This window comes from Bombina bombina, chromosome 10 (genome assembly GCF_027579735.1).
Source record: "Bombina bombina isolate aBomBom1 chromosome 10, aBomBom1.pri, whole genome shotgun sequence".
NCBI classification, from domain to species: domain Eukaryota; kingdom Metazoa; phylum Chordata; class Amphibia; order Anura; family Bombinatoridae; genus Bombina; species Bombina bombina.
The window spans coordinates 178,814,919-178,827,219 of NC_069508.1; the positions used below are offsets into that span (position 1 = coordinate 178,814,919).

At 34.8% G+C, this 12,301-nt stretch overlaps 1 non-coding gene and 1 pseudogene across 1 annotated transcript; both read right to left on the reverse strand.

Moving 5' to 3' along the window:
• Window positions 1-5,252: 5,252 nt before the first annotated feature.
• Window positions 5,253-5,368, reverse strand: LOC128641553 (U5 spliceosomal RNA). Its single transcript, XR_008399567.1, has one exon. It is a non-coding gene; the product is annotated as a U5 spliceosomal RNA (small nuclear RNA).
• A 6,391-nt stretch (window positions 5,369-11,759) lies between these two features.
• On the reverse strand, window positions 11,760-11,878 carry LOC128641488 (uncharacterized; annotated as a pseudogene).
• Window positions 11,879-12,301: the final 423 nt, after the last annotated feature.

Below are 12,301 nucleotides of genomic sequence, written 5' to 3' on the forward strand. Positions count from 1 at the left end.
CTTTTGTAATATTGTTGTTGTTCAGACTGTACATATGAATATTATCTGTGTGGGGGTGACTTTTCTTAAAAATTAATAAAAAGAAAATATATTAAAAAAAAAATAACAGTATTAGGCGCTGACTTTGCATTTTATGAAAAAGCTACAAGAACATAGTGAAACGTACATCGGGTTTGAGCCAGTCAGTGATGTCACAGTGAGGGGCAGATTTAATAGGATTGGCACTTTTGCATACAGTGAAGCTATTTTGCAACACTCTATTGCCATTCTCTGTTTGGGGTAATCTGTTTCACAATTGATTTAATGAAATTTGACTTACACACTAGGGCAGTGATTTTTAACCTTTTTTTTGCCGTGGCACACTTTTTTACATTAAAAAATCCTGTGGCACACCACCATCCCAAAATTTAAAAAAAAATCACACATTGTAGCCTAATACAGCATATATATACACATACACACAAACACACACATACTGTATGTATTGTGCTGTTATGCCATGCCTCCTACAAACTACCCCTGCACTGGGAGTAAAAAACAAGCAAAGTTTATAAAATATGTCACACTGTTGTCAGTCTGCCGTGGCACACCTGAGGATCTCTTACGGCACACTAGTGTGCCATGGCACACTGGTTGAAAAACACTGCCCTAGGAGACTATATGATCTGACCTGCATTTTAGACACTTTTTATGTCATTTTAATAAATATTGTTAAACCTAAAGTGAAGCATTCCTGCGAAGTCCTTGGCTTTTTCTGGTAACCTATACTGGGTCTGCACAAATATAGGAGCTTGTATATAGCTCGTGATTGAGTATTTTACCTGCAACAATGTGTAGAAATGAAACATATATAGCATTGCACTATATACAGTATATATATATATATATATATAGCATTACACTATATACAGTGTGTGTGTATATATATATATATATATATATATATATATATATATATATATATATATATAGCATTGCACTATATACAGTGTATATATATATATATATATATAGCATTACACTATATACAGTGTATATATATATATATATATATATATATATAGCATTGCACTATATACAGTGTGTATATATATATATATATATATATATATATATATCATTGCACTATATACAGTGTATATATATATATATATATATATATATATATCATTGCACTATATACAGTGTATATATATATATATATATATATATATATATATATACATACAACACACAGAGAAAACCCAGCACTCACTTACAAGCTCTCAGCTAAGATTTAAAAGCAAAAATGGAAAGGTTAGTCACCGCATCTGGCCAAATGGGACAAGCTCAGGTACCACGTCAAGGTCCTCTCCAATACCTGAGACCTTAAAACAGCCACACAATGCAAGCTTTCAAATCCAAACAAACTGAAAACAAAAAAAGGGTGCACAGGAATATGTAATCACCCTAGACATATACAAAACACGGAAGGGAACTGCACTCTCATACCGGACCGGATACACATCCTATGACCCTGCAACATGCTCAGCCCTGGGTGCCACTGGCACTCACAGGAAGCTGTGCTGTCCCCAGAGCCACAAGCAGTTAACCCCAGACAGGTCTGGGTGCAAGAACCATAGGGAAAATTACAAAACAAATTAATACAACACACAGAGAAAACCCAGCACTCACTTACAAGCTCTCAGCTAAGATTTAAAAGCAAAAATGGAAAGGTTAGTCACCGCATCTGGCCAAATGGGACAAGCTCAGGTACCACGTCAAGGTCCTCTCCAATACCTGAGACCCTAAAACAGCCACACAATGCAAGCTTTCAAATCCAAACAAACTGAAAACAAAAAAAGGGTGCACAGGAATATGTAATCACCCTAGACATATACAAAACACGGAAGGGAACTGCACTCTCATACCGGACCGGGTACACATCCTATGACCCTGCAACATGCTCAGCCCTGGGTGCCACTGGCACTCACAGGAAGCTGTGCTGTCCCCAGAGCCACAAGCAGTTAACCCCAGACAGGTCTGGGTGCAAGAACCATAGGGAAAATTACAAGCATTGTGTGGCTGTTTTAGGGTCTCAGGTATTGGAGAGGACCTTGACGTGGTACCTGAGCTTGTCCCATTTGGCCAGATGCGGTGACTAACCTTTCCATTTTTGATTTTAAATCTTAGCTGAGAGCTTGTAAGTGAGTGCTGGGTTTTCTCTGTGTGTTGTATTAATTTGTTTTGTAATTTTCCCTATGGTTCTTGCACCCAGACCTGTCTGGGGTTAACTGCTTGTGGCTCTGGGGACAGCACAGCTTCCTGTGAGTGCCAGTGGCACCCAGGGCTGAGCATGTTGCAGGGTCATAGGATGTGTACCCGGTCCGGTATGAGAGTGCAGTTCCCTTCCGTGTTTTGTATATGTCTAGGGTGATTACATATTCCTGTGCACCCTTTTTTTGTTTTCAGTTTGTTTGGATTTGAAAGCTTGCATTGTGTGGCTGTTTTAGGGTCTCAGGTATTGGAGAGGACCTTGACGTGGTACCTGAGCTTGTCCCATTTGGCCAGATGCGGTGACTAACCTTTCCATTTTTGCTTTTAAATCTTAGCTGAGAGCTTGTAAGTGAGTGCTGGGTTTTCTCTGTGTGTTGTATTAATTTGTTTTGTAATTTTCCCTATGGTTCTTGCACCCAGACCTGTCTGGGGTTAACTGCTTGTGGCTCTGCGGACAGCACAGCTTCCTGTGAGTGCCAGTGGCACCCAGGGCTGAGCATGTTGCAGGGTCATAGGATGTGTACCCGGTCCGGTATGAGAGTGCAGTTCCCTTCCGTGTTTTGTATATATATATATATATATATATATATATATATATATATATATATATATATATATATATATATATATATATATATATATATATATATATATATACTGTATATATATATATATATATATATATATATATATATAGCATTGCACTATATACAGTATATATATATATAGCATTGTACTATATACAGTATATATATATATATATATATATATCATTACAATATATACAGTGTATGTATATATATATATATATATATATATATAGCATTGCACTATATACAGTGTATATATATATATATATATATATAGCATTGCACTATATACAGTATATATATATATATATATATATATATATATATATAGCATTACACTATATACAGTATATATATATATATATATATATATATATATATATATATATATATATAGCATTACACTATATACAGTATATATATATATATATATCATTACAATATATACAGTATATATATATATAGCATTGCACTATATACAGTATATATATAGCATTGCACTATATACAGTATATATATATATATATATATATATATATATAGTATTGCACTATATACAGTATATATATAGCATTACACTATATACAGTATATATATATATATATATATATATATATATATATAGCATTGCACTATATACAGAATATATATATATAGAGCATTGCAGTATATACAGTATATATCTATAGCATTACACTATATACAGTATATATATTATTGCACTATATACAGTATATATATATATATATATAGCATTGCACTATATACAGTATATATATATAGCATTGCACTATATACAGTATATATATATATATATATATATATATATAGCATTGCACTATATACAGTATATATATATCGCATTACACTATATACAGTATATATATATATATCCTTGCACTATATACAGTATATATATATATATATCATTACACTATATACAGTATATATATATATATAGCATTACACTATATACAGTATATATATATATTGCATTACACTATATACAGTATATATATATATATATATATATATATATATATATATATATAGCATTGCACTATATACAGTGTATATATATATATATCATTGCACTATATACAGTATATATATATATTGCATTACACTATATACAGTATATATTTATATATATATATATATATATATATATATATCATTGCACTATATACAGTGTATATATATATATATATATATATATATATATATATATATATATATATATATATATATAGCATTGCACTATATACAGTATATATATATATCATTGCACTATATACAGTATATATAGATATCTTTTCTTTTTGAGCTAAGCAGTTTTTATCCAGAGAACATCACACAATTTGCTAAGAGTAGCTGAGCCTGACAGATCTTCAGAGCTGCCCAATTTACTTGAGCTTTGATACATCGTTATGTATTTAAAATTTATGTTACCGTATAAGACCACGTGCTCTTTGTTTCTTTTTTTTTTTAAATTTCACCATTATTGGAATCACTGGGAAATTGGAAATCCCCAAAATTACAGGATAATTAGACAAAATAATTAAAGTATATTTTTTAACACATAATTAAAAATGTTATATTACAATATCAATGTGTTTTATGTCCCTTTAAACTGTAATTTGATGTTGCCAATAATGAATGAACAATAATGATTTAAATGGAAGATATTAACTAGTGTTTCTATTTACAGAGCATTATGGTTATGCCAATACAAGCACTGTACACACACATCTACCATACAATGCTGATATTATTGCAGATCTGTTTATTATTATTATCTCCTCAGTCTGCATCTAATCACAAGCTGACAAGCAATCAATTAGCTCATATTTTCTGTTATTATAAATCCTGTGATACAAAAGCTAAAAAAAAAAATGAGGGTGCAGGCCAACAACCAAACCAGCTTTGCACACACCCGGCTCTCTGAGCCCAGAAGCCCCAGGGTTGCTGGGAATCGCTCTGCCCCTGCCCGAGTCCCCATAGCGGTTTGTTACATTTGCTTTCAGAATTATATACATTTGATACAGGAAATTTTTCGAATAATAATAAAAGTAGAACTGAACGGATTTGATTAAATATGTATTGCTGGAAAATGTATATTGTCACATATAGTTCATTTGAGTTGTTTTTGGCAGTTTACTAGCAGTTTCTTCACATTTAATACAATTAATTCTGAACATGACGTTCACCAGAATTGTTATTATGTAGGTAGAACTATAATAAAAGTCACAGTGAATAACAGTTTGGATAAAAACTATTTCATAAATGTACTATTAATATGTGATTCTAAACAAATACCTGAACTGGGAAAAATATCTTATTCAACTCAAGTAACAAAAAGCCTCAATCCTTTCAAGTCAATTCTATATTTTACATTATTGGTGTAGCTCTGCATGTGGCAGAGCCTCAAAAAATTCATGTTAACTCATGATTGTTCCTCTCCACGGAAATCTTTAGTAAAAGGCGAAAGATTTATTCAATCTGAAGAGAAACCAGAGTATACTCAAACTTTTGAGAAATACAAGATGGACAATATGCAACCCTTATTAACACCAGTGTGGGGAAATAAGGACAATGTTATTTATTTCAATAACTATATATAACGTTTACAAGTTCTAAAATAGTCAAATAATCTTAACATATCAGTAAAGGAAAGGCGATTAATAGTAACAAAAATAACATTTGAACACTAAAACGCAGTGTATCATGGGTATATGCAAATGAGGGAATCCAGAGTCTAAAATTAGTTACTGCATTGGACTTCCTGGTGTGATGTAAGAAACGAGAAGGATTTTAGTTATGAAGCAGATGTCACAAGTTATGAAGTGAGAGCCCATTCAACCTTCAGCATCTTCTCTATTGTAAAAATAACAAAATCTCAACCATCACATTCATATATGTCAGAAAGATATATTAGAAAATATGGTTATAGATCATTCTTGAAACTCTTATGGAGAAGAAGACAACAAGGACAGGTTTAAGTCATATGGCTAGATCACAACTGTTTGCTTACTGTTCCACGCGAGCAATAAGGTGTATATCACTGATCTGGTTTGAAGTGGCGCACGTTTTAAGGGGTGAAAGTAAACAAGTTCACTTGAATTTAAAGTGCATCGGGATAGTACAACTTCAGAGCTCTGTTAACTGTTACACTCGACAAAAAAATTATATAAAGCACAACAAAAATACAATTAAAAGTACAGTTACACTCATAATAACACTGTCTTATAAAAAGTCTTAACAAAAAATATGTATTAACAGGGGTCAAGTCGAGTGGGAATGCATGGGAACGGAGTTCCAGCACTATTTTTGCAGGAGGAACTAAGTTCCCCCTGGACAGAGGACAGAACGCTACAGTAAACACTTTTGCTGCTATTGGTGGGAGGAGCTGGGGCACAGTCTGGTTAGAGGGATAGTGAGATCCTCTAGTAATGGGCAGTAACACTTCCTACAATACACTAAATGTAAGCCTGTCAGTGGTCCTGCTGTGTGATCACCCCACACTGTGTAACACATGGTGCTTAAATTTCTGTGTGGCTTGCTCTGGGGTTATTTAGGTCCCCTCAGCAAAAAATAGGACTATTGCACCTTAAGTAGGTGAGACTCTGTGACAGAGGAGGATTCTCAGGCCCAAAGGCAACCAATTCAACCCTTCACTGGATTTAATTTGCTCTCATAAACCAACGTGTATAGATTATATACATATAAATACGTGTGTGTGTGTATGTATATATATATATATATATATATATATATATATATATATATATATATACTGTATATACACACAATATTAATTGTGAGGGGGGGTGGAAGTCTTGGTGAGTTCCCCCAATTATTTTGTAGGACTTGTTGACCCCTGTGTATAAAAAAGTCACAAGGGCTCAAAGATATAAGGTCTCAGATGTTAAAAATGAGAAAAAATAGACAAAGGGCTTTAACATATATATATATATACACATACAGTATATCTCAGCATTTTATGTGTATATGTTATTTACATACAGTATATCTCAGCATTATATGTGTATATGTTATTTACATACAGTATATCTCAGCATTATATGTGTATATGTTATTTACATACAGTATATCTCAGCATATGTGTATATGTTATTAACATACAGTATATCTTAGCATTATGTGTATATATATATATATGTATATTATTTACATACAGTATATCCCAGCATGCAATTCTCTATGTTAAAGTGAATGTCAACTTTCAAGAATGAGTGCCCGTTTTTTTTAAATACTATTAAAATCAGGGGCACTTTCATTCATGAAAGTTTACATTTTACCCGTTTTTAACAAAACGGGTGAAATGTAAACTTTTATGAATGAAAGTGCCCCCGTTTTTAATAGGATTCTTAAAAACCGGGCACTCATTCTTGAAAGTTGACATTCACTTTAAGATTATCCAGCACTTACACTGCCAGTATGTTCTCCCCAGCATTTTTCAGAATCAATGATAGTCTTGATAAAGGCCCAGTTCTTAGGGCCGAAACGCATTGACATATATGGTAAGCTTCTTTTCAATTACTGACTAAGTTTGAATAGCAGTTTTGCACTATGTTATATTTGTTTTATTACAGGTATATCTTTGAATGAATTGATCCCTGAGACATAGGATCCATTTCTGTATTTTTTCATCGTTTACACACAGGAATAACTTTTTAGGAGCATCTCTTCACATCTTGTATTCACATAAGGGTCACTTTATAAGTGTGTTATTCACTTTAACACATCCTAAATATTCATTTGGATTATTTTTTCACATTTTTTCCTTTTTCTTTTTTCATTTTTGTGTACACACATTTTTGATTATTCACGTCCACTTCATCACATCATCTTTTCAGGATTTTTTGGATACTCACAATAATTTTTGAAATTTGATTTGAAAACCACTACGTTTTTCTTTTTTTTACACACTTCATCATTTCACCGTTTATCAAGGGATATATAAGGATAATTGTTTTAAAATAGAATCTTCATATTGGACATTCACTCTCTGGAAAGAATTTAAAGTTTGGGACCAACATATTTATGGACACCCACTCAGTAAATTGATGTTTTTATATATTTATATTTTTTATCCAACCATCAACCAGCTTATCAGTTAACAGCTGTTTTATTGTAATTTATTTTGTGATTAAGTTTTGTTGTGGTTTTTAACCACAATTGTATTATTGTTTATTATATAGATATATGCATATTTTATTGTTAATTTTAAGTGGATCCACTTTTGTATCTTGTTTGTATATTTTAGCTATAAGTAGCTTATAAAATATTTTATATACCCCTATAGAATTTCAACATATTTTATTTAAATAATCTTGTCTCTACTAGTGTCTTAGCCTTTTAGGAGGCGCTCTGTGTATTTATTTTTAGCACTACATTCACCTTTTTGGGGGCGCTGGTACCCACAATACTAGGAGCTACAGACACAAGGTTGAGCGCTGTCAGATTTTAACAGATTTTTTTCAGAATCAGACTGATCTGCTATTTAGAAGCCTCTGTAAACTCTCTCAGCTATCTCTCCCGTCCTGTCTCCATCTTTACAAGATATCTATGAACAAATTCTATCATATTGATCAGTAATGCTTCAGACCTGAGGAAGAGAGGAATCTCCAAAGTTTTGTCTTTTACTATGTAATGTTAGTCCAATAAAAACATAATTTATGCTTACCTGATAAATGTATTTATTTCCGAATATGGTGAGTCCACAGAATCATCAATTACTAGTGGGAATATCACTCCTGGCCAGCAGGAGGAGGCAAAGAGCACAACAGCAAAGCTGCTATATATGTCACTTCCCTTACCCATAACCTCCAGTCAATCAGCCGAAGGGAGAATGGAAAAAGAAGATAACACAAAGGTGTAGAGGTGCCTGAGGTTTTAGTTAAAAATAACTGTCTTAAAATAAAGGGTGTGCATGGACTCACCATATCCAGAAATAAATACATTTATCAGGTAAGCATAAATTATGTTTTCTTTTCTAAGATATAGTGAATCCACGGAATAATCAATTACTAGTGGGAACCAATACCCACGCTAGAGGACAAAGATGATTAGGGAGGGATAAGACAGGTAACCTAAACAGAAGGCACCACTGCCTGAAGAACCTTTCTCCCAAAAGAAGCCTCAGCTAAGACAAAAATATCAAAGTTGGAAAAAGTATGCATAGAGGACCAAGTTGCCGCCTTGCAAATCTGTTCTACAGAAACTTTCTTCTTGAAAGCCCAAGAAGAAGGGACAGCCCTAGTGAAATGAGCTGAAATTCTCTCAGACGGCTGCTGTCCAGCAGTCTCATAAACCAAATGCATTATACTACTCAACAAAAGAGAAAGAGAAGTAGCTGAAGCTTTCTGACCTTATGTTTCCCAGAGAAACAAACAGCAAACTAGAAAGTTGTTCAACAAACGTTCCTTATGAGAAGATAAGGACACAGAGAAGGAACAACAATTTTCTGATTAATATATCTATGTGAAACCACTTAGGAAGAAAACCTAACTAGTATGAAATTTAAGAACAAGGGTAAAAGCCTAAGGGGGAGCAACTGACTTAAACACAGGCCTGATGTAGACCAGTGCCTGACAAAAAGATTGCACATCTGGCACGTCCACCAGATGCTTAAGTAGCAAAAAAAGACAATGCAGAAAACTGACCCTTCAGGGTACTGACTGACAAACCCTTCTCCAGCAAACTCTTCTCCAGACCACCCTGGAGAAAGGATAAAAATTCATAACACCCCCCGCTTAGACAAAACTAAGCGTCCAATCTTAAAGCAGTCAGCTTCAGAGATTTAAAGGAAAAGACCAAGAATCAGAAGTCCTTCCTCAGAGGTAGTCTCCAAGATGGACAGACGACATTTCTACTAGGTCTGCATACCAGATCCTGTGAGGCCACGGAGGGGCTAATAAAATCACTGTCGCTCTCACCTGAAAATACGAGTAATGACTCGTGGAAAAAGAACAAACAGAGGAAAAAGGTATGCAAGACTGAAAACCAATAAAAACATCAAAACATCTATAAGGAGGGTCTGTGGATTACATAACCATAAACTGTACCTTTGAAACTTGGCATTCTGTCGAAACGCCCACAGAAGCCAACTCCTGAAACCCCCCATGTGAGGGTCTACCTAGAGAACACTTTCAGATGGAAATTCTCACTCCTCAGGATTAATTATCAGTCTGTTTAGAAGTCCGACTCTGTCAGGTTCTGGTGTATATACGCTCAGGATACAGACCCTCAGGGCAGTGGTAGGGAATTGGAGACACCGACCCCTGACCCGGGGAAGAGTATCCTGGATGTGGATAGGTAATATTCTGTTGTTCATAGTTGCAAGACGTTATTGTAGAAATCATAGAGAGTAAAGCATATGAATATAATATATTGTGACTATTAATGGAAACATGAATTGATACTGTGACTAATGGTTAAAAGGAGTAGCTGCAGCATTCATGAGATAACTATAGCAATGTAAGATGTTCAGGCTTCAGAGTAAACTGGTAAAAGGTTGTGAGTTATGGATGCAAAGACTTACTGCAGGTTCACAGTACTTAATAGTATTTAGAGCTGTAAGCAGAGTTGCACAGGTGATAGACAAATTGCAAGTTTAAGGCATTAAATACTGATTGTGCATATATTGGAAAATCACAGGAGAACTGTTTAACTGAACACATAGTTGCAGAGTTCTGAATAGATTATTATGCTTGAAGGATAGTTCAACTATGATAACTTGTAGCAGAGAAAAGTTGTAAAGTTTTGAAGATGATGCTATTGTAGTAGTTTGAGAGATTATAACCAATGCATTGTTGTAATTTAGAAATAGTTCAGAGATTGTTAAGTAGCAGAGTCCAGGAAACAAAAGGAATTATATGGATACTTGCGATTAGATGATTTTAAGCATAGCTTGAAGGAAAGGCTGTAGTTTGTATATGCTGGTAAAATCCATAATGGAAACAGTCACAGACCTCTGTTGTATCTGGAACAAAACTTCAATACTAATGCAATGCACATTGGTCCTCAGATGATTTAAAAGGAGGCTGAGGGAATCAGGTGCATGAATGATTAGTTAATTTGGCAGGTAAGTTGAATGCAGATACTGCCCACACAGTATGAATGTCAGTAGCAGGGAAGGCAGTCTTAAAGGGACAGTGATATCAGGCAGGCATATGTTACAGACTCCCAATTGTCCACCCCTGGAAAGTGGATGACCGACAGCAAATGTGAGCTTCCTCCTACTGAACAATCCAAGTCACCTCCTACATGGCTAAGGAACCCCTAGTTCCTCCCTAATGGTTGATATAAAACTTTGAGGTGATATTGTCCAACTGGAACCAAGCTAGGAACGACTGAGGTCAAGTCATCAGAGCATTGCAAATTGCTCTCAACTCCAAGATGTTTAAAGAGGAGAGCAGACACTTCTTAGTCCATAATCCTTAAACAAGACCCAGGCAGCTTACCAGCCCAGCAGGTTGGCATCCGTGGTCACATCACCCAGGAGTATCTCCAGAAGCACACGCCCGGAGATAGATACTCCTGAAAAAATACTAAGGAAGAAAATCTCTTGTCATCTGATCTAAATCTATCCTTTAAGACAGATTCGAAAGTTCTCCATGTCATGGAAAATAGCAAAAGGAATGATGTCCATGGAATACCATAAGACCAATTCCCTCCATACACAGGGTCATAGAAAAGTGAAGAAATATCAACTGCAGCTAAATCCAAGCTCCCAACCTCCTGGTTGCAAGATGGCTAAGCTATCCACCGGACCACTAGAGCTTACTGTTGGCCGGACAGAAGACTGCAGAGTGGGGAAAAGGAATAAATCCTTGATTTTCTGACCTCTGAAAGACATCTCCTAGATAAAGAATCAAATAAGGTCCAAGTATACCGCACCTGGTGTTCCCAGGCGGTCTCCCATCCAGGTACTGACCAGACCTGACCCTGCATAACTTCCGATATCAAACGAAATTGGGTGCATTCAGGGTATTGTGGCGGTAGTCCCAAATAAATTACCCTTGTGGATAGAACAAGGGAACTCTTCTCCAGATTAATTTCCCATCCCTGGAAAAGAAGATTGGACAAGATCTGTTAAAAGAGAGTTAGCTCGAAGTCAGGATGATACCTGAACTATATATTGTCCAGAAAAACACACTTGCAATATCCCAAGACCTAAATGTCTGACTGGGATGGCACAAACTAAGAAAACTAGAGAAGATTCTAAATAATGATAATAAATCTCTCAGCTCTAAGTTCGTTATGAACAGGCCCACTAGAACCAAAGGAGAAAGGATAAATGAACAATTTTAACCTCCAGCTTCTTACCTATGTCAGAAATAAAACTAGATTATCTCCACAGAGATCTAAGTTCTCTGATTAAAAGTAGAAAGGTTCCTTTTACTAAAGACACTGTGCATTTCAAGAGA